At 34.3% G+C, this 25694-nt stretch overlaps 1 pseudogene; it reads right to left on the reverse strand.

Annotated features, from left to right (window-relative positions):
* Positions 1 to 415: 415 nt before the first annotated feature.
* Positions 416 to 25667, reverse strand: LOC149263428 (receptor-like protein kinase THESEUS 1 pseudogene; annotated as a pseudogene).
* Between the last annotated feature and the right edge of the window lie 27 nt (positions 25668 to 25694).

Here is a 25694-nt window from a genome sequence, read left to right on the forward strand (position 1 = left end):
CCACATTGATCCAAGTCATGCTAAACAAACCTATTCATGTCCTCACAATCACATGGTTGTTCTAGTCGATTTCCAATAGTTACATGATTAGCATGGCTTTCATCCTTATGCTCTGGTGTTGATATTGCATTAGCAAGATTATCTGCAGGCCCTACATGGTCGTGGTTAAAATGTGTAGTAGCATATTTTTGGGGTACTGCACTCCCAATCCTTAAATTTGGGACAATTTCTACAATTGCACTCACAATTCACATATTTTGGTGATAATTCATTTAGGATGTTGTATGCATAACCACAAGACAAACTTGCTACCTTCAGCACAACGATCAAAGACAAATCCTCCCAAATATTGGCCAGATGATCTCCTCAAATCTTTCATACCTTCAGTGTATCTTTGCACCTTTAGGGGCAATTTCTAGTCTAAGTTCCACAACACATCACCCATAGTGGGCCTGTCAATACCTTGGTCAGCCAAAACACCTTTTAGCCGCCTCCCCAAACTTTCTCAAGGAGTAAGGGTTGATTGTATTTACAAGATGATGATTAATAATTTGTCCAAGCATGCCTCTCCTTTTCCAATGCATTTCCCACTCCGCCATATTGAGTTTCTCTCTAGGAAGAGAAGGATTGATGGTTGGCCTTCCACATAACACCTTCATTAGCACTACTCCAAAGGAGTAGACATCAATATTTTTTTGTCAATTGCTTCCTTTTGAAGTACTCCTGGTCAATATATCCAAAGCTAACTTGGACTGTAGTACTCACATGGGTTTCATCCAGAGCAAGTCCAGTCTTTGAAAGCTCGAAGGCTACTACCTTGGCCACAAAATTCTCATCCAACAAAATGTTAGTTGTCTTTACATCACGGTGAATGATTCCCTGCTCTTCTCTCGTGTGAAGGTAGTGCAAACCCCTGGAAACCCCTATGCATATATCAAGTCTCTGCTTCCATGACATAGGAGGAAGATCCGATCCATACAAATAGCTCCTAAGAGGTCCATTGGCCATGTATTCATAAACCAAAATCATCTCACAATTCTCCTCACAATAGCCAATAAGAGAAACGAGAGGACGGTGGCAAAGCTTAGACAACATTTCAATTTTAGTCCGAAATTCTGCCATGCCTTGTTTAGAACTTTGATTTCCACATTTTACAGCCACTTTGGTACCATCTTCAAGCATCCCCTTCAATAATTTACCAAACCCACCTACACCCAAAATCAAACTCTCATCAAAGCTTTTGGTAGCTTCTACTATCTTTGCAAATGTGAAGTGTCAACCTAGATTTGAAGGTCCGAAGAAGCATGACTCCCAGCAGATACCTTTCTTTCCTTGCTTCCTATAGTTTCATAATTTCCTCCATATAGTGGAAGATGCAACCAAAGTTATAGTAGAGAGTTTTGTATGAGATCTATGAGTTTTGTAATTTTATATTTTTTTTCCTTCGAAGCAATGGTCCACGCTTCTAACTTGGACATTTTTGTAGAAGATAATACACAAGGCTTGATAAAATGCAAACTTCTAAAGTAAATGTTTGTCCATCAGTAAAATTTTTGTCACAAAATTTAACATCCTTTTGCTCCCTTGCATATTCATCAGGTTTTAAAGCTAAGCTTTAGGCTTGTTGTAACCAGATCTACCTTCCTATTCTCTGAACTTGTGTAGGAGTTTCATAAAGAAACATGTAAAGTAAAACCTCTTCAGCTGCAACTAATTGTGTAGTGCATGTGAAAAATAGAGAGATAGGGTGTGACAAACTAATCCCTATTGAATCATCACATGGATACTTACGAGATTTTCTCCACAATAGTGAATCTATCCTAAAAGTAATTAACAACCAATCAAACAATTAGCAGAGTTTGAAACCGTTCATTGACTTTTCATGAGTAACATTCAAAAGTTTTAGCTCTTTATTTTATTGTAATTGAAGTTTTAGCTTTGAATGACATTTTTTTTACTAATTTTTATATTCATTGATCTTTTATATATGTTAGATTCTTCTTGAATTTATGCCTTACGACGTTTTCTTTGCAACATGTGGTGCAATTTCTAGTATATAATCCCAAAACAGATAATGTTGAATAAAACCTATTTGTTGTTTACATGACATCTTTTAAAATTGAATAAAACTTATTTCAATCCTATTTGTGTTTTTTATTTGAACCTTGATATTAGCAATTGATTGAAATACTTGAAAAAGTTGTCCATGCAATGTTATATGGGTGGGTCACAAAAATTTCACATATATATATCTATATCTATATCTATATCTATATATATATATATGGATGACTTTGTAATTTAAATATTTTATTTTTAAAATTGAATTGTAATAGCATACATGTTGATTGCTCTAAACACACAGTAAAAGACACTTTCTACAGGTCAATATAAAGCATTATTGTAATTCTTTCCATGTTCAATATTAAACTGATACATGAAATATATTAGTTCAAGTATCAAAGTGACTTGTATCATAACTTAAGATTGTACTTATTTTAGTCTATGAAGTTGGAAATCAAAATTGTTATATAGTTTACTAATAATAGTTATAATATATAGAACAAATTTTGAATTAGCAAAATAATTTTAACAGATCCATAAGCTTAAAAAATTAATGAGCATTTATAAACAAGATTAATACAAATCCATAAACTGAAATAGTGAATACATGTATCAATAAACTATCCATATGAAAATATATACAAATTACAAATATCACATTAACATCCATAAACTGAAATAATAAGCATCTATAAACTAAAATAATGTCCATGTACATCCATAAGCTATCCATGTATGAAAATATATGAAGTTTGTATAATATGTGAATGTGCCCTACGAAATGAGCTTGAAAATATACAAACTATCCACTCTAAGTACCACTAAAACTCCTATGTGAGTTCCGTCGTGCAAATTAACTATCCATAAGCTGGTACTACAATATAACACATTCAAATTCAAATTAATTAGATCATTATTTATACAAAATAGACAATACATAAATAAATTATTTTGAACCACATTTTTAATTACATATACATGAATCTACCAACGTTAATTGAGTCCAAATGCAAGTCAAATAGGATTGGGGTTTGATGAATCAGGGTTTCATGCTCCCTTGCACATGGCTCAATGATTGAGGCATTGATGGACTCACATAATTAGTGTATCTAAACCTAGCATCCCACTCATGTTTCCACATAACAGAAGCATCAATGACACTCTGCATATGGGCCTGTGTACACAATGGCAAGGAACAATTATAATTAGTCTACAAATTAATTAGCATATATGTGTAACTTAAAAAAAGAAAAATTTGAAATATTAAGAATAAAAAAGTTTACCTCAATTGTTGGTCCATGTGGTTGTACATAGTGATTCTCTGTTATAGATCCATTTGGGCACATCAATACCACCATCCAGATCAGTGTTTTAGGGCTCATCAAACCCTAATTCTAGTTGATACATGCCCTAAACAAGTCACCCCTTTGAATGCCTCCTTCCCAGACAGTTTCATGACTTGAAGACATCCAGAAATGGCCTCTAGAGGGACCAGTGCAGGTAGGCCCATGTAAGGGTGCATTGCAGAGCAGTTAAGTCCATGCCAGGGTGCTTTGCAGAGCACTTAGGCTTCCTTTCACCTACGTTGGGCAAGTTTGAGTGAAATTCACATAGGGTTTGGGGAATATTCTTATCTTTTGGAGTCATCTAGAAGGTTCCCTCACTTATCAACTCCTATGAGCTCGAAAATGGATGAGGAATGAGTTAAGATGCATCCTATCCTCTCATCCCTTCCTCCATGGAACTAATTCTAAGTATGGAAGGCCATTCAATGCCACCATTTATGACAAAACCTCCTTCATCTCCCTATAAATTGACCACTCATCTAAGTGATCAAGGGCTGGATTATGTTGAATTGTAAGGAGATAATGTTGCTATGAGATTTGTCTTGAAGCAAGTATTGTAATGCTACAAATTTGTCATGCTTTTGATCTGATGTGGATAGGATCCAAGCTGGAGGAATGACTTTGAATCAGACACAAATGGTTGTAATTCCTTCTTCTATTCAATAAAGTGTTTTAACCTTCCTCCCATATGTTTGTATTGTTTTATAATGCGTATATGTGTGAAATGTATCTGATTCCATTCACTTATATTCAATAGATCTTTTTCTTTGATCTATTCTTTGTTGTCTATTGTGTTTACAGGTAATTCTCAAGCATATTAAGTATGGGAAGGAGCGACAGGATTGATACAAAGGAGACAAGAGGAAAGCGGAACTACAAGTAGGTCTTGTCATCTTCTCATCTTATCTATTGCTTATAGGGAAAGACTAAAATACTTTAAATTGTTGTTCTAGATATGGCTACTTATATAGGGAATTAGCATTTATCCGTAGATACCAAATTCTCCCAAACACTCTCCCCCACATTAGTGTTATGAGGTGGAGGTGGAGGTGGAGGTGGAGGAGAATCCATGGGAACATGCTCTAGTCGAGGGTGGCCTGGATGATCAACCACCCCCTCAGATGACCTCATAAGCTCATACATATAGCTAGGTTGTGTCTACATGTAATCATGAACTTATTAATATAAATGCAATATAATAAGAAGTAGAAATTAATATAAATAGTTATGCATAATTTGACAATAAGAGTCAAAAGTTTCGTATACGTATGGACCTGACCTGTGTCACGCGGGTCGTGCAACCTCTAAGTCTAACTAATGACATCACGATACATACATACATATGTCAAAAGTTGTCAACGGGTAAACTCACGAGAAATGCATCATCATATAAGGGCACTGTCGGGTCCCGAGGCAATGGTGATGGTATCCTAATCTCTCCATCCAATGTAATACATGCTATTATAACCAATGACATCTACATGTTTTCTGTAATAGTTTCCCTGGTCTCACCACCGAGTTGCAACAAATCCTCTAGCTTTGTCGGTAATACCAAGCTTTGATACAGTAGTGGCAAGAATCTCGAAGGTGGTGGTACATTCCCAAGGTCCCTATGAGCCCCCTCGCGCTCATAGGTACATCCCAAGACGGGTCCATAATAATGAGATCCAATATTAGTGTAATCTGAGCTCATATGTAACATAAACCCTACATATAAATGCTTGGAAAAATAAATGGTGACCTGGTCATGGTGGGGGAACTAACCCTAAGTTCCAATGAATCTATCGTACACAAAATGGGTTGCATCAACATTACTTAAATATTTTAGTGGAATCAGACCTCTATGTTTAGCAGGGTGATCTGGAAGGATGTCGAACAACTCCCCATGAACATCAATGTTCTTGGTGACCTCTTTCACCACCTCCCAATTATATGGGCTCTAACCTCATCTCCTAATCCTCTGTATGGATTGTAGGAGGTGGCCTTGTGGGATTGACCTTTTGTATGTCTCGATTAACCTATTGATGTTATGCAACATCAAAGACAAACTACAACGAGTTGGTGAATTGGTAAGGATGTTACAAATCTCTTGTGTGATCCACGTATGATGGGTCATAACATCCTCCAATGTAATATGAGTTGTACCATCATCCCACAGTGGGGTCGATGTTGCACTCTGATCCTCAGCTTTGACATGATGAGGGCCTGCAAATCATAACCATAATTTAACATATATAATTAACAAACTAGAAGCATAATAACATATACATTAAATTCAAACACATCAGTTGAAGACAATTTAAAAATTAAAGACAATTTCAAGACATAAACACATAAAGTTTAAAGAGGATTTAAAAATGCAGGAGGTGTACCTGAAATAGGTGAAGAAGTCAACTAGAGGTAGCATGGCCATCAACATAGACAAAAACACTGCCTCTAACATTCTGAATGGTATTAGAGGCAGGATCTATGAGTGGAGCATGCACTTTGGGTCGTCTATGTGGTCTATCATGAGCTTGATCACGTACAATAGAACCCCTTGCACTACGATGACTTGCAGTTGGGGCATGTATATGGGATGCCTCAACATATTTCATATAAACTATTCCAAGAAGAAATGTTGACTAAAGAATTACATATAATACAAAACTATTACATATAATACATATAAACTAATCCAAGAAAAAAATGTTGGCCTAGAAAGAATGTTGACAAAAAACCATTTCTAAACTCAAGCAGAATAATCTAGCCTGAATTCCTAAACTTTAAAGTCCATTTTTTGATAATTTATCAACTAAAGTATTGAGTTCCATGTAAACACAATCGAAAGAAGTTATCAAATCTTTCTTCACACTTTTTCACATTTGTAAATAATGTATTTTATTCATAGCGCATAAATATGTAAATATATATGTAAAAAATTGAAATAAACCTGTTTACAAAACTAATAAAATTTCATGCCAACCAAATACTCCAATAGAATTTAAGTTCCTAATGTTTGAGTTTGACACATGACAGGCACTAGTGCAAGCACATGAAGACAATTTTTCTTGTACAACACACTACATAATAAAACAATATGATACAAATTAGAAAAGAGTCTAAATACTTATTCACAAGACCAAATACATTTATCAATGATGCGTTGTTGAAACACACACACACATATATAATGTTAAATAATTTTATGTTATGTTAAATAGTTATAGAATTATGTTATGTTATAAACAATATATATATATATATATATATATGTGATGTTATAATTTTATAATAGTTAAATATATATATATATATATATATATATATATATATATATATATATAATTATGAGCTATAATTATAATTATAGTTATGTAAAGTCATATATATATATATATATACAAAACAAGTTATGTTATATTAAATAGTTATAGAACTATGTTATGCTATAAACCATATATATAGAATTATAATATATCTAATTATGTGATATGTTATAACTTTATAATAATTAAATATATATACATTTATTAATGATGTATATATATATATATATATGTATATGTTAAATAGTTATAAAATTATGTTATATTATAAACACTATATATATATATATATATATATATATATATATATATATATATGGCTATGTGATATTATAATTTTATAATTTTATAACAATTAAATATATATAGTTATATAATTATGAACTATAATTATAATCATAGTTATATTATATATATATATATATATATATATATATATATAAAGTTAAATAGTTATAGAACTATGTTATGTTATAAATCATTTATATATAGAACTATAACATATCTAATTATGTGATATGTTATAACTTTATAATAGTTAAATATATAGTTATATTTAAATAATTATATAATTTCATAACGGTTACATGTTATGTTTTGTATGTGTTATGTTAAATAACTTTACATTATACAGGGTAAATAATTATAGAGTTTTATAAAATATTATGTTATGTTAAATAACTTTATGTTATGAACTAAATAGTTATAGAACTATGTTATGTTATAAAAAATATATAAAACTATAATATATAGCTGTGTGATGTTATAAATAAGTTATAATTTAGTTATATATATATATATATATATATAATTATGTTAGGAAATATATTTATGGTTATGTTATGAAATATAGTTATAGTTAACACGTTATCTATATATATATGCGTTAAATAATTTTATGTTATGTTAAATAGTTATATACGTTAAATTTAAAATGTATTTAAAATAACAAAAATAAATAAATTGAAAAGCTATTTCACAAAATTCATAAAAAAAAACTTTAAAACCTAAAATAACTAGCAAAAAGAAGCTTTTTTACTATTCAAAATCAGAAAATATGCATTTAATAAACAAAACATTGCAAGTAAGAAAAAAAATTAAAACCTAAATTACTGTTTTTTTTGTGGTTTCAAAGTGTTTTCTAGGTTGTTTGGAAGGGTTTTTTGTTTTTGTTTTTTTTGTGTGGTTTTCTAGGCTGATTTTGTGGTTTTTTAGGTTAGTTTTGTTATTTTCTAAGTTGTTTTGAAGAGTTTTTTTTTGTAGTTTTCATGGTTTTTGTACGATTGTTTTTTTTATAATTAATTTGTTTAATTTTGCAAAAAATAAAAAACAAAAAAGATGAAATACCTACTTTCATTTGAGCCTCTGGGACATTGGCAGGGTCGTTGAAATGATTGGTTTGAATGCCCCATGGTTCAGTTGCTTGATTGAGCTCCAATACTCTCAGTCGAGCTCTCAAATGTCTCGCGATTTGTGCAAATGGTGCGCGCAAAAAATAGGCGAGATATTTAATAAAAAAGTGGCTCAATCGAGCTCGATCAAGCCATAAAGTTCGATCAAAGGTTTGTTTTTAACCCTCAATCGAGCTATTTTTTTAGCACCTGAGGAGCTTGATAGAGCCATATTTTTTTCCACCTAAACACACCCTGTCTTGCCAGAAAGTGTAACCCAACTCCATGTTTTCACCCAGAAGCGATTTGGGAATATCAGATAACGTTGAGAGATACTACTAGACATACACCTTATGATCTTGTATATGGAAAGCAAGTTTTTCCTCCCATAGAATTATAAATAAATACCTTCAGAACAATAGTCAGATTGGGATAGGATCTCTTATAGGGAAAACAAAAAAGGTTAGCTCAACTCATTAAATTTGATGAAATTCGTCAAGATGCAATTTAGAGAACTAATGTCATCCAACAACAGAGGAAAAAATGGCATGATAAATTCATCAAGTTGAATAAATTCAAACTAGGTGATTGGGATCTCTTATTCGATTCTCGATTTAAAGATTTTAAAGGAAGGCTTGAAACACATTAGTTAGGTCCACATGAAATTGAGACAACCTATGATAATGGATCAATCAAAATCAAAACCATTGATGAGGGTATCTATTTTCTTGGTAATGGGCAGGTTAAACTTATATAAAAGGCATTTAATGGGAAAAGAGTTTTTTCGAAATCGGCTTTAGCATTCAAGAATGGAGTTAGTGAATGAGGAAAATCCTTCTCCTCCTAACTCAATTTAAATTATAAAAAATTATAATTGTGAAAACTAGGACATTGACACAACTGAAAAAAGGATTCTATTTGAAAACTAGTATATGACAAACATAATTATCTCTCTATTTCAATTATTAAGAGTTTTCTAATTCAATTTTAATGGCAAAGGGCATACTAAAAGGTGAATTGAACTCCAGAATGAAGAACATAAAATTATGGTTGTAGGCGCTACAAAATATTTTCTTAGTGCTTTCTTAAAAATGTTTAGGCGCTATGAAATGTTTTCATAGCGCTTCAAAAACTTTGTTTTCAGACTTTTGGAAGGTGAAACGACTTAGTCCTCTTCAGACTCGACTCCTCCTTTGTCTAGATCGACTCCTAACTCAAAGAACGTTCTCCTCCCACCTCTCCTCGTCCAAAATTCACCTCACTCAATTTAATGGCCCGCATTTCAATTGAAGGAACAAATTTTGCCTACAAAAATAGTTCAAAGGTCACGGTAGAGGGCATGCATAAATAATCATTTCGCATAACTGATTGTTTACAGGCATATAACACTACAAAAAGGGGCACATTAATTTAGAATGTAAATAAATGCACACACATTTCAAACTAGAGATAAGAAAATGCAGATTTATAAAAAAATATGTTGTTGCAAAAATTCCTTTTCATTTATTCCAAACATACAAACATGGAGGAAGGAGAAGAGACACTCTCCTCCCCATTCGATGCCTTTGTTTGTTTACAAACTTGGAAATTTTTTCACTTCCCCTTCTCTCCAAATGAGGGAAGTCAAAAAGACAACCATGGTGAGCTAAATCATTACAATGGAAATGACTCTTACATTCCTAAACTCTTCAACTTCTTCTAATTCTAAATTTACATTAAATATTTAGATTTCCAAAAAAATAATAAAATCGATTTGCTAGCTTAATATGTCGCAAGTACACCACATTTTCAAGCACTACTCCATTTATTCATCACGATCTCAGTCAAATGCTCATGCATCATACTCCCCAGGAAGGAAAACTCATGAGCTCTTACTCATAAGGTCCTCTGCAGGGCAACCTACCTTCTATAGAGTTTCAACAATCCATGTAGAATACACCATTGGTTGATCCTTCCACTTCATAAAAAACCCTAGATACTCGTTTTCCCTAGTGTGATTTGCAACTATGGTGTCCAAAATTAATTCAGCCTCCAGACCCTCTTCCATAGGCATCTGTTTCATCAAACTTTCTTCACCAACTTATCCATTGCTCTAATTTATTGTAGTGGAACCTTCATCACCAACTTGATAGGGATACAAATTAACCACATTGAAAATAGGTGAGATACCCATGCCCATAGGTAACTCCAATTCATAAACATTTGTAGAAAATTTCTTGAGTATTCTGCAAGGTCCTATTTTCTTCATCTTGAGTTTGTTATATTCCCCTCTTGGGAATCTCTCCTTCCTCAGGTGGGCTAAGACCATGTCCCCTACCTCAAATTTTACCTCTCTTCTTCTTAAATATGCTCTTTGTTTGTACTTGTAGTTGTTGTCATGTATCTTATGTTTTATCTCCTAATGTAAATCACTCATTGTTGCTAGAAAATATTCCCCATCAACAATCCTCTGTTCATGTTTTCCCAAATCTCTCATTTCACAAAATCCTCTAGGATGCATTCCATACAAGATCTAAAACAAACTCTTCCATGTGCTCCTATTTGGCGAATCATTGTATGCAAACTTAGCTTGAGCTAACACATGATCCCACTACTTAGTATGCTCACCCACAATGATCCTTAATATGTTTCCAAGACTCTTGTTCATAACTTTTGTTTGCCCATCAAATTGTGGATGATAGGTTGAACTGAAGTTCAGCTTTGTTCCAAGCTTCTTCCATAAAGTCCTTGTATGAAAACTTAGCTTGAGCTAACACATGATCCCACTACTTAGTATGCTCACCCACAAGGATCCTTAATATGTTTCTGAGACTCTTGTTCATAACTTTTGTTTGCCCATCAAATTGTGGATGATAGGTTGAACTAAAGTTCAACTTTGTTCCAAGCTTCTTCCATAAAGTCCTCCAAAAATGTGTTGTGAACTTGATGTCCTTGTCAAATATTATACTCTTTGGAAACCCATGCAATTGGAAAATCACATTAAAAAACAAACAAGACACATGTGTAGCATCACTAGTCTTGCAACATGGGATAAAGTGAGCCATCTTCATAAATTTATCCACAACTACAAGTATAAATTCCTGTTGTGGCCAGCAAAAACCCCCCTTCTTATTTGGTGTTATTACTAATACTAAATAAGTGGGGACCCTTAGTCAAAAGTTTAAAAAATCAATTAGTGCTTGGATTTCCTTTTTCAATAAAACTTACCGTCATAAGCTTAGAAGAATATCCTTGAAAAGTCAAAAAAGCCTAAGTTTTATGATAAAGTAGGATTATTCCTTAGGAAATATCGCATCGCAAAAAGATAATGGATACCTACTTACAAGCAGAAGTCTAAGATTGCGAGATCGCGATGCGAAACTACACATTAAGAAAACATTTATCGCATCGCATGTCTAAAAAAATCACTTATGTTGAAAAACTTTAAATTGTCGATATGCGATGCCGCATATCGCAAATCGCATTTCGCAGAAAACAGATTAACGAAAAATTGTCATATGCCACGCTCCTGCGATATTGCGATATTGCGATTTTGCGATCGAGCGATAAAGCGATAATGCGATATAGCGATTTTGCGATGTTGCGATTTTGTGATATTGTGAATTTGCGATATTGCGATATAGCGAGCTAGCAACCTTGCGATGTTGCGAAGCAAATCACAAAATCACTTCATCGCAGATATTTCGAGCTCGTTGTTCAAAAAAGTATTTTCCATAAATCGAGAGCTGGTTATGCGCGTTAATGCTAATTAATGAGTTAGTTGCCAGTCATTAATGAAATAGGGTTTCGTGTTTATCGAGGAGCCATTTCACGTAAGGTGGTATATTTTATATGTCTTCAGCATTTAAAGCTTTCCCATCACCTTTTCCTTATCATGACTCTCACCTCATTTGTAAATTGCAGGAGCGGAGAACAGAGAAATATACAAAGCAGTACGCAGGATATTATGGGAAAGAAAGGAAAAGCTCCGAGCTCTGAAGAGAAAGAAATGGCGCCCTTGTATACAGACATTGTCTGTAACAGAGACGCTGGTATTGCTACTTGGGAAGGCATGTATAGTCTACTTCAGGAAGAGAATCCCAGAGTGATTGAAGTTATGGCTACTGCTGGCTCACATGGTTCTTCTGAGGCATCCATTACAGAGCTAGCTTGTTCGTTCTTACACAGGATAGCGGCGAGGCCCAAAATTCTTCCATACACGGACATGGTTAAATGGGTATTGGACGGCGCTGATATAAAAAACAGACAATTTAAAACTCAGGGTCAAGAGCTTACAGAATCATTATTTTTACAAAATTTGAGCTTTATATCCGCTAAAATAAAACGCGCAAAAGGCGAAAAATGCACCAAGGAAGCCCGGATAAAGAAACGAAGGCAGTTTTCGATGGTGCATCGCTGGGCAAAACTTCTTGAAAGGGAAATCCTCTAATTTCTCAGTCACCTGTAAGCCCATAAATTTGTAAAAAGAGCACTAGAGGTAAAAGAGTAAAACTTGAATCCTAAAACCAGTGGTATTTGTCAGAAATATCTTCAAAATGGTATGTATATATGCATAGCAACTGCAGAGAGGCTGGAGACAGAAAGCTCAGGAAAAGGAATAATCGATCAAAAGATTAACTAAATTGAATTGGGATTCTTACTGGGCATACTTGGTAAAACCACAGAGCCAAGTGCATGACTCTCAAGTGTATCATCAATTCTGCTGAGAAGATGGCGCCATCTCTCGCTAATTCCGTTTTTTGCAGGACAGTTAAAGTCTAAATTCAGTCAGCTGACTCTTCTCAAGCAAATGTTGAATGCTTGTGATTTCAAGGATCAGATATAGAAATAGTTAGTTTTAATTTTAGATTCAATGTTAGTATTAATTTTGCTTTATTTTTGCCTGAAATGAGGATGGTCATTTAAACTGTATCCTGCATTTTTGTAATAAGTTATTTTTAGATTTAGTTATTAGTATTTAAACCCTTCTCATGCATTTAGAGAAGGGTCCTGAAATTTATCAAAAACTTATCCCCAGAACATGCACTTTTGTACCCTCTGAGGAGGTTTGGTGAATGAATGGAACAGGATTTATTGATATCTGCATTTAATATCTGCTACTAATGTTAAACTTCTGTACTCTTAGTGGATGTTGGATTAAGAAGAGATAAATCATTATCGCTTGAAGCTCATGAGTAGAACTAGTTATAAATGGTACTTTATCTCTTAACTATTTCTGCCTTTGTGTTAAAAGTGATATTCATGTTCAGTTGTTTATATATTGATGCGTGAATGCTTGAGTTATCATTTGGCACTTTTGTACAGTGATAGCTATTTATTTATGCTTAATGTATGAGTAGCTTATTATGCGATATTCCTTTCACAACTGTTTCGTCTAACTTTTTATACGAAGTGATTCATCTTTATTGAATTCTTTTCTCATAACAGTTGAGTGATCTTTATTATCGATTGTTATTTGAAATCATTTTAGATCGCATAACGGAAGGATTACACCCCGGGTTAGTGTAGACTTAGATATTTCTGCTTATTAGAATACAATTTGCATGTTATTGGATTAGAGTTAGAATTAGAGCATCTCACTTAGGAACTTTTTAGAAAGGAAATATCAATTCTTCACACACACACACATGAATTGGGAAACTGGTCCCATATCCCCAGTTGGACCCACTATACCAAACAGAAAAGGAAATGCTAACCAAGGTCCGGACTGGGTGGGTATCCCCCTTGTTGTAGACCCGATTTTCGGGGATTCAACACTTCCTTACCTCGCTGTGTCCTTGGCAAACCCAAAACAAAATCCATATTCATTGAGTCCCATGGTCTGTTGGGAATTGGAAAAGGAGTATAAAATCCATCATTTTGACTCCTCGCTTTTGCATGTTGACATACTCTACATTTTCTTACATATTTCTACAGATCAACTTTCATCTTTGGCCAGAAATAAAAATGTTCTAGCTGCCCAAGTGTCTTGTCCACACCAAAATGCTCTACCAATCCTCCACTATGATTTTCTTGCATCAAATTCTCTCTCATTAAGCAACGAGGGATACTTAATTGTTTTTCCTTGAACAACAAATCATTTATCAACATAATCCCCTTCCATGGGATGCTATCTCTGATCACATGTTCTTGCATGCTTCAAAGGCCTCTCAAAAATTAGCATCATCCTTATATAATTCACTCAAATAATCAAAGCCCAAAATATGCACATGGCACTCCTGCATGATCAAACTCCTCCTGCTTAAAGCATTGACCACCTTATTCTCTTCTCCAATCACATGTTTCAGAACAAAGGTGAAAGTTTGCAGGAATTCCACCCACTTGGAATGATTATGGTTCAATTTTTGCATTACATATTGTAATGTAGAATTATCAAAGAACAAAACAAACCCCTTGGCCATTGAATAGTGTCTATAATGCTTCAATGCTTGAACCACTGCATATAATTCCTTGTCATAAGAGGAGTATATATGTTTTGAATCATTCAAATTATCATTTAAATATGTAACAAGTCTACCTTCTTAACTCAATACTGCTCCAATGGTTGTACCATTGAGATCACATCTGACTTGGAAAATCTTATTGAAGTCGGGTAGCTTCAACACCGATTTCTCAGTGATCTTCCTCTTCAAGATCTGGAAAATTTTCTCTACTGTTGTTGTCCAACAAAATGGTTTTCTATCTTTCTTGATTGTTTCAATGATGGGTGCACAAATACCATTGAAATTCTTGATGAAATTTCGATAGAAGCTAGCTAAGCCATGAAAGCTCCTAACTTCAAAAAAAATCTTGGGTGAAGTCCAACTTACAATCGCCTCAATTTTATTCGAATCCATTTTCATACCATCCTTTGAAATGACAAAGCCTAAATACACCAACTCAAACCTCATGAAAGTACATTTCTTCAGTTAATCAATAGTTTATCATGCTGCAACCTTTCTAGAACATTCCTTACATGCCTAAGGTGTTCTTCCTTTGTTCGGCTAAAAATCAAAATATCATCTAAATAAACAATACAAAACTTAGGCAAACTCCTTCAAGACCTCATTCATCAACCACATTAAGGTACTTGGTGCATTTGTCAGTCCAAATAGCATGACCAATCATTCATATAGTCTGCTATTGGTCTTGAAAGTTTTATTCCACTCGCCCTCTTCTCTTATCCGTATCTGATGGTAACCACTCTTCAAATCAATCTTTGAAAAGTAGCCTACCCCACTCAAATATTCCATCATGTCATCCATCCATGGCAATGTAAATATGTATCTGATTGTGATCTTGTTGATTGCTTTGGAATCTGTGCACATCCTCCATTCTTCATCTTTCTTTGGACTAAGTACCGGAGGGACATCACATGGACTCAAGCTCTCCCTTATCAACCCTTTGTCCTACAGTCCTTGAACCCGTTTCCTTATTTCCTCATTCTCCTTGGGTGTCATTAGGTAAGTATCTTTATTCAGAAGGCTTGCTTCTACTATCAAGTCTATGTGATGGTTGATACTTCTCTTAGGTGGCAGCTCACTTGGTAAATCATCTACCATGATATCATTAAAATCTTGCAACATCGCTTGAATCTCAATAGGTAAATCTACAATTTTAGTGTGCAGAAGTATTACCTTTGGTTTGCAGACCACCACATAGTTGACCTATTCTTTCTCCATTTGTTGCATAAATTATTTTCCTCCCAACAACAATGATTTTGAGCTACTTGTCCCAGTTGTACTCCCCTCCTTAAATGGTACAAGAGTATGCTTGATACCATACTTTTCAAACTTACAAGTGTTGTTCTATCCTTCATGCACCACCTTCCCATCAAATTACCATGGTCATCCCAAAAGAAGATGGCAAACATCCATTGGAATGATGTCACAAACTATCTTATCCTTATATTGGCCTATTTGGAACTCCACTTTGCTCTGCTCACTCAGCAAAAACTAGTGACCTTTCTGTAGCCATGACACTTTATATGGTGTTGGGTTCTTCAACCTTTTCAATCCAAGTTTCTCCACCATTTCTGAGGAAACTAGATTGCTAGTGTTTTCACTGTCAATCACTATTTTACAACACTTTCCTTCGGCCTTGCAAATAGTCCTAAACAAGGATTTTCTTTGTGTTGGTTCAATGGTCTCCTTGGCTATTTTAAACAAGAATTTTTCATCATTAAAGATTCTCCTGTCTCTAGTGCATTTTGCGCCACAGGTACCTATGCTTTTGTTTCTTCTGTCTTAGCTAAATATGAATCTCTCTGTCCTCCTTTCTCATTCTCAGCACACTCAAAAGATCTGTGACCCAATTTCCCACATTTGTAACATTGATATACAATTTATATGCCTCTTCCTCTACCTTTACCTTTCCGGTAAGGTATTCCTCCTCTAGAGTCACCTTATTTCTCTTGTTTTCCTTACTACCTTGGGTTACTTGCATCATTATTTTTAGATAATGTCTTCCCCCTTCCAAATGTCTGTGCTTTTCCTCTAACAAAACCATGGCCTATGCTTGAATTCTGCCTCCTTGTGACCTTCTCTTCTACCTTCAAGGAAAAATAATATGCTTCTTCCATCATCCTATGAGAAAAAATGTTGATTTCATCTTGAATCTCCAACTTCAAACCGTTTATGTCCTGATTTATTTCTTTGGGGTATCTTCTACATATCCATCCCTCAAATTTACCTTGTCAAACTCCTTGGTATACTCTCTAACTGTCAACAACCTTTGCTTGAGGTTATGCACATGTGTATATAGGGATAGATGATAGTTTTTTGGTAGAAAATTTCCCTTGATATTTGCTAACATCCTGTCCCAATTCTTTATTAACATTTTCCCCTGCTTTCTCCTTTCAACCTGCACATTGTCCCACCATAATGCAGCATGCCCTTTCAACCTAGTTACAACAAATTTTACCCGCTCGTCTTCTTCAATATCCTCATACTCAAAATGATTATCTAGTTCATTGATCCAATCCATCAAATTCTCGACTACCAAGCTGCCATCATAGGTAGACAATTTAGGTTTTGGTCTTGAACTTGAGATTAACAACGAATTCAACATTTTAACTTCCAAAGCTTCATCCATAGGTGTTACTCTTCCTTCTCTAGCTTCCTCCTCTAAGCAGTTGTCATCTCCAGACTTAGGGTCTCACTGCCTACTTATCTCCATAGCCTCTAAATGAGCTTACAACCTTTGTATCTCTTCTTGGAGATCTGCATTATCTACGGGTCTCCCTCCTTGACCTCATGCTCTCCTTGCTCGTGTAGCCATATCACTATGCTTAAACAACAAGGAAATGTCAGACGTAGCTCTACCTCAAGCGTGGCCCTACCTCAAGTGGAGCTCTGATACCACAAATTGATGGAAAAGGATAGATTGAAAGACAAACTAGACTCCAAAATGCAGCACAAAAAATTTTGGTTGTAGGTGCTACGAAATATTTTCTAGCGCTTTCTTAAACACTTGTAGGTACTATGAAATATTTTCATAGCACTTCAAAAATTTTGTTTTCGGAATTTTGGTAGGAAAAATGACTCGGTCCTCTAAAGACTCAACTCCTCCACAGTATAGCTTGACTACTAACTCAAATAACATTCTCCTCCTGCCTCTCCTCGTCCAACGTTCACTTCACTCAATTTAATGACCCGCATTTCAATTGAAGGAACAAACTCTGCATACAAAAATAGAGGCGCCACAAAAATAGTTCGAAGGTCATGGTAGAGGGAACACATAAACAAATGTTGCTTAGAATCAACTATTTACAAGCATATAACACTACAAAAAGGGGCACATTAATTCAGAATGTAAATAAATGCACACACAGTTTGAACCAGAGATAAGAAAACATATATTTATAAATAAATATGCTACTGCAAAACTTCCTTTTCATTCATTCCAAAAGTACAGAATCAGAGGCGGGAGAAGATCTACTCTCCTTGCCATTTTATGCCACTTTTTATTCACAAACTTGGTAAATTGTTCACTTCCCCTTCTCTTTAAATGACGGAAGTTGAAAAGACAACCATGGTGAGCTAACTTATTACAATGAAAATGACCCTTACATTCCTAGACTCTTCGACTTATTCCAATTATGCATTTGCATTAAATATTTAGAATTCCAACAAAATAACAAAATTTATTTTCTAGCTTAACATGTGGCCAGTCCACCACATTGTCAAGCCCTACTCCATTTCTTCATCATGAGCTCGGTCTAATGCTCCTGCATCAAATTTTCAAGCTTCATATTCAACATATAAAAGTTATTTCCCTTGAAAACCAATTTGGATATGGATTTCATACATTGTGTTATTAAATCCATTACATTTTCATCAAAAAATCCATCAAGCAACTTTAGGAATCCTAGAAGATTATACATCAACAAAATGGCATTCTTGGAGAAGTTTCGGGGGTATGATATTGAAATTACTAAAGAATTTTCAAGGTCATTTTATGGGGTCAAGGCATAATTGGAGATGTGTAGCTTAAGTTGACAAAATATTTCATCGCAAAGGCTATAGGGTTATCTAGAGACAGTGAAAATTTGTTCAAAAACTAGAAGATAAAGGATGAGCTATAGAAGAAATTTTTAGAAAACCCAAACATGGTTACAAAATGGCATAAGGGCATACCAACAACAATATTGAAAAATAAGTGGAGAGATATCTTGTTTGTCCTTCAAAAGTATAGAACCTATGAAGGTAGGTATGGTTTAGTTTTATCTTATCACCTTTTCCTACTTATGAATTTTGAGAAAGGTCATGAAATCAACCCGTTGTATTATCTACTTAACAGTCTCAAGAAAATGGTTTTTAATATTCAATGCAATTCAAGAAATATAGATAAAACTTTCTATCATTTTGGGTTGTTTAAAATTTTGGTCGAAGCTACGTTAGATCAACAAAACAATAATTGGGAGGCATTCCTCGTAATGAATTATTTCAAAGAAGCCCTTATGCTCCTCAAGAGGTATATGTTCGAGGCACAAAAGGAAAACAAAACAAATATAGGGTTTTAGAGACAAAAATTTCAAATTGTGAGCCTGAGCCTTTGGTTTTCATTGAGAAAGAAAGAAGGTTAGGGTTTTAGACCCTAATCCAGAAAAGGTTAAAGTGTAGCTATGAGGAAAGAAGAAGAACGAATCAACAAGGAAGGAAATGGGCAAATTGAAGGAGCAAAGTGTAAAATAATTAAGGAAAATTAAAATCCATTTGGTAATTTAATTGATGCTGAATTATTACATAAATTATAGACCAGGGCTAGTATACTGATAAAATGTATGTGCACTGTTTGTGCTTGAAGTCCTTATTATTCAAGTAATTCCTAGATTAAAGTGAGATATCGAGATGCACATGTTTTCTTAACAACTATGACTTGTACATGGAAGTAAATATATCACTCTTTAATGGAAATGAAACTAAGTTTATCACACTTGGTTGAAAGAAATATCATACTTTCTCAAAAAAGAGATCACACTTGCAAAAATAAATATCACACTTGCTTACCTAAATAATGAAATTATATCTAAATCACTCTGACAGAAAAAGAAAAATTAAATCTATAATCAAACTAATCAGAAATTGAATTCTTCTTCACTCAAATGTAATTTAACTTAGATGTAACTCAAACTACACTACAAATCCTAAATCAATCCACACTCCGTCACACTATTTTTCATGTACATAGGAGATCTCGGCTTCACTCATTCATCCTACATCAAAATGATTAAACAAATCATGCTTTAAACTCATCCCTAAACATTCATTCAAAATCGAAACTAGACAATTATATGAACTAATTCAACACTATATAAAATGCAGAATTGAAATGTTAATTAAAAATGATAAAACCTTACAACTTTGGGGAGCCTTCCCGTGAGATGTAGGCAACAATACGACTTCTTCAAAGGATTGTATACACATTGAGATAACTCACAATAAAGGTATCAAACAAAACAAATTTTTTATAACTATAAACAGAGTTTCAAAAATAATATTCAGGTCTGTCATTTATCATGCCGAGAGGTAGATTTATAACCTCTATCAATAACTGTTTTAGAGATTTACGAGCCTATCCTACTCGACAGAGACTAAAAATAACATAAGAAGATAATATGACATGATTTCCTCATGATTTTCTATCGGAGAAGCAAATCATGAGGCTAAATATATGCTTCCATTAATTTTCTCGCTCACCTAGTTCTCCTTCAACTCCTTCTTCGTTGGTTGACTTCTGTGTTGAATGGGCTTATGTGGTGTTCTTAACATAGATCTAGGTCATGAATATAGCTAAATATCATTATGTCAACTATTAGCCACCTGCTCATATGTCTCGTTCCTCGACTGGAGTTCTAGAACCTATCGAACCTTCAACTATGCTGCAAAATTAGTGATTAGTTGCAATTAAGTAGCTTATGCAAATATTGAGTTAAATAATAAAGAAAAATTAAACTTATGAAATAAAATATGTTTAAGTACCTACTATTTCCATGAAGCTTGTAAAATGATGCTCAATTAGAGTTATTACAGTAAAAAAGAAGGAGGATGGAGTGTAAGAAGGTTATCAAAAAGAGAAAATTTTGGGCTTCAACATTCCTCCACACAGAAGAAATTGCATGTCATGCACAAAATTTCAAAATTTGTAATCCTTCTCTGTTAGTGAGCTTCTTTAGAGGCCTGAGAAAGAACATCTAATTTAGTCCTTTTTTCTTTCCTGATAGTGACTGCTACCATCTTTGGTTTCTTCATCAAGATCGTGTTCTAAACTTGTGACCTTTTTCTTAAGAAATATATTTTTAGCTTTCAATTTCTTATTTTCCTCATACCTTAAACCAAGATGTAACAATATGTTATCATTTTGAGTTCTTTGTATTTCATTTTGTACCTTTATTGTTTCATGTTCTTGCTTCAAATGTCTATTTAATACCTCAAATTCATAGATTTCTTGCTTAAGAGTGTTTACAATTTGGGGTTCTTTTGAAGGATCAAAATGAATTCCTTTACTTAAAATTTCTTCTCGATTTGAGGATGATTCAAAATTTTTTCCTGTAGATATTTGTTCCAGAGATTCTATGTAGTCATATATTTCTATGTAGTCATATATTTCTTGTTGGACAGGATCAATTTATGGAGTTCTCCTAGCCGGACTTGTAACTGCTAATGGAAATCTCGGTTCCTCTTCTTCTTCTAAATTGATGAATTCTAGAGATTATTGAGGTTGTGCATGTAGTGGTTTGTTAAACCTTGCACTTCTTCTTATAGTTGATGGTAAATTTTCAGTAGTACGGGGACACTTTTTAACCTTTTCTTGTTATGTTTCTCCTTTTGATGTACTTTCCCCTTTATTACTGGTTATCTTTCTTCAAACATTTTTCTACTTAAGAGTTTCCAACACATTTACAAGAGGGGTTTCATCATCATAATACTGATCTTGTTATGTTTCTTGTGCAGGTGAGCTTTTATTAGGGTTTGACGACAACTTTCTTATACTCTTTCTTGTTTTATTACTAGGCTCCTCTTGTTTAGCTTCTTTGAAATGACTTCTAATATGAAAATATTCCTAGTTATCCCCTTTGCTTTTCACATGGGCTTCACTTAAAATTTTCACTAACCCATGATGGTACAAGGCATTATCTATGGACTATATTTTCCTTTAAATTTTTCCAACCATTTTTCTCAAACTACGAAGTAGGAAGTATGGTAAGTTGATTTCATTACCATCAAGAAAATTCATCATTAGGCGAACATGGTAAAAGAACATGTTTCCAAACCTACCTTCACAAGTTATGAATTTTTGAATAATTAATAGCAAATTTATCCATTTAGTCTTTAAGGTTGTGACTAGAATTCCCTTCTTAAAGACAGAGATATCCATACCTGGATTTTTAAGGAAGACTTCCCATTCTTTCTCCTTAATCTTCCAGTTCTTGAACCAGATTTCCTCGATTCTCGGTAATCTGGTAGCTTCTGCTACAAATGACTCTGTCAGAACCAATTTAATGTCTCCAATCTTTGCTTCTATACCATCATATGCCTGAGCAAATGATTTCGTAACTTATTTCTCATTCCCATCAATTTTTTCAACATATCCTAACCATTACCCTTGTTGCAACTATTGTTTCACCCGTGGGTATTCTTAAAGAAATTTAGCCCCATTCATTTCTAAGCGTACAATGATTCCCATGTTGAAGAAGTCTTAGTCCCTAATTTATCTTTTTGATATGGTTATGGAAGGAGTTTAGTTATGGAGTAGGTCAAAGAGACGGAATTTGGGTAATAGGTGAGACGTTTTCAGCAATGGAACAAGGCCGAGTGGAATGGATATGATGCAAGGAATTGTGATGGTATGCGAAGGAAGTGGGATGATATATGGAAGGAAGGGAGTAAGTTTGAATGATAACAAGGTTTCATATTGGATTCATATCCTTTTGACAAGATATAGATATTTTCATTAGAACCGAAGTCATGTCATAATGAGGGTAATCATTATACAAAATGGCGGTAGCAATGATCATTCATCTATTTAATTTCATAATTCAATGTTTTTCCCTTTATTATCTAACTAATATTTACATACCTTCTATCTTGCCTTACTGATTTTTGGATTTGTCCTTTTGTAGGTTGTACTCAGGTTGCTTTAGTTGTGATCTTCATTCAATTTTCTTTTGCCATGATCTTCATTTGCCCTGGTTGCAATTTGTCAAGTCAACTACGGAATTCCATGAGAGTTACAAATTATTGAAAATTCTGTAGTTGTCTTATTTTTTAAAAGAGGAATAAAAAGAAATGGTACAAGAATAGGGAATTAAAAATAAAATCTATGCTGCTAAGAATTCTTGGTTTCAACTTAGATTTTCTATATAAACATGCCAACAATGTTGGTTTTCATGTTTATACAATTTTATTTTATTTTTTTAATAGAAAGTAGAAGGCTAAGTTGGAGAGGAAGAAGAATCTTCCTTGACCAACTTCAAATCAAGATTATCTTGCAGATTTCTTATGAACTCTTCCTTTGTTAATGGTTTATGATATATTCGTAATCTATAACCATTTACAAGGAAAGTTACTTTTTCTTCATCAATGGTTTTGATTCTAACTGCTCCATTATCAAAGATAGTTTCAATCTCATAAGGACCAAGCCAATGAGTTTGAAATTTTCCTTGAAAATATTTAAACTTCGAATCAAAAAGCAATGCCCAATCACCAGGCTGGAAATTTCTTTCTTTGATAAAATTCTCATGCCACGTGGATCTTTGTTGTTGGAATATATTGGTTCTATTAATAACATCTTGTCTTATCTCATCAATTTGATTCAATTGCTCCATTCTTTGTCTTTGGGCTTCTGATAGATCTAGACCCAATTTCGCTGTTGTTCTAAAAGTCTTTATGTGGAACTCAATAGGAAACAAGACTTGCTTTCCATAAACAAGTTAATAAGGCATGTGTCCTCTTGTGTTTCTCCATGTGGTACGATATGCCCATAAAGCTTCTGGAAGATTTTTTTCCCAATAAATTCTATGCAGATGCACAGTCTTGGTAAGAATTGCTTCAATTACTTTATTGGTAGATTCAACTTGTCCATTTGCTTGTGGATGATATGGAGTAGACTTCTGATGTTTGATTTTGTATTCCTCCATTATCTTCTGTACCAACTTGGATGTAAATTGAGTACCTTGATCTATCACAATTTCCCTTGGGACACCAAAACAAGTGAAAATATCCTCAAAAAGAAATGAAACTACAACATTTTCAGTAGCAAAAGGAAGTGCTTTAGCTTCTACCCATTTTGTGACATAATCTGTACAAACAAGAATGTACCTTTTTTGTCTTGATGGTGGATTGATTGGACCAACAAAATCCAAAGCCCATTTCTCAAAAGGTTCAATAAGTACCTGGGGTTGTAGAGGCATTTCATCTAAAGAAACATGCTTTCCCATTCTTTGACAACTGTCACATCTCTTAACATATTCTTTGGCATCCTTAAAAAGAGAAGGCCAATAGTATCCTAAGAGGACTTTATAGGAAATTATTTTATCAGTGAAATGTCTTCCACATGGTTCATCATGACAAGCTTTTAATATTTCTAGTACTTCATCCTCTCTAACACATCTTCGAATGATTAAGTCAGGTCGTGTAATTTAAAATTCTTCATTTATCCATGAATAAGACGCACTAGTTTGAATAACCTTATTTTTTTTCTCGAAGAGACAAATATGAAGGTAACTTCCCTGTGGCCAAATAGTTAGCAATATCTACAAACCAAGGAGAATTAATAAATACTACAAAAATATATTCATCGAGAAAGTTATCTTTCGTAGGAAAATATTTATTATCATTTTGGATTATCGATAGAAAATCAACAACTGTGTTTTGCTTTCCATGTTTATCCAAAACAATAATATTGAATTCTTGTAATAACAATAACCATATTGTAATTCTGCCATTAGTAATTGATTTATTCATTAAATATCTAATTTTAGAATGATTTGTGTGAATGAAGGTTTCATAACCAATGATATGTTGTTTGAATTTATTGATGGCATGTACAACAACTAAAACCTCCTTTTTTGTTACAATGTAATTCAACTCTGGATGGGTCATATTTTTGCTTGTATAGTAAATGGCATAAGGAGTTAAATCTTTCTATCCTAATATAGCTCTATTGTAGCCGCTGCAACAACCCCTCAAAAATTTCCAACTCTTCAAAAATTTGAAGCCCCTTTACCTTTTCAACAGTTTGCACTCATCCTTAGAGTCTGCTCAGGAGCCCAGAAAACCTGAAAAGTCACAAAGAACCTAAGTCTCACCCTCACTAGCCAAGCCAAGTCTTTAACTAAGTCGAAGTCATCCAGTCACAACACCATGATGCAAAAATTTCTTCTCTTGTGACTCGTGCGACCCATGCGACCTTTCTAGATAGTGGAGTCGCATAGGTCTCATGGGTTAGCTAGGTTGCATGGGTTAGCTACCAAGATGCATGACCTTCACAACCCATGCGACAACGAAGTTGTTGGGTCACGAAGGTCGCAAAGGCCTAATCACCCAACCATGTGACCAATTCGACCCCATGTGATCTAGTGACATTTGGGTCACAAAGTCACATAGGTCGCAAAGGTCACAAACTACCCCAACTCAGGCCTCACGACCTATGCAACCCCTTGCATGTGTGACTAAAGTTATATATAATGGCCTCAAACTTTCATTTGTAACGTTTCTTTAGTCACACGAAAGGCAGGGAGGCTCTGCGACTGGATGACACATGCAACTTCTACAAGTAGGTGACCTTTCCGCTTCCCCAACAATCATTTTTTCCTTCCATGTGTCATCCTCCTTAGCCCCAACCCTGCAAATTCCTAACCTAGGGGGTTTTATCCATAATTTAACCCCATTTCTACCATAAGTCTTGACTGAATGCCTCTTTAGCTTCATGAGCCTCCCTTGGTTTTCCTCATGCCCATTTTTGGCCATGACATAACCTTCTTCCCCCGCAAGCTGATCCATTTTCCCCTGGGGAGTTCCAGAGACCCTTCTAAAGTCACATTCATCTCCTCGAATCACCCAAAACACAGGTCGCATGGCCTAAGGCCGCGATAGGAAAATTTA

The sequence above is a fragment of the Pinus tabuliformis genome, chromosome 6 (assembly GCF_031772625.1).
Source record: "Pinus tabuliformis cultivar Carrire ecotype Pingquan chromosome 6, CPIR1, whole genome shotgun sequence".
Classification (NCBI taxonomy): Eukaryota; Viridiplantae; Streptophyta; class Pinopsida; order Pinales; family Pinaceae; genus Pinus; species Pinus tabuliformis.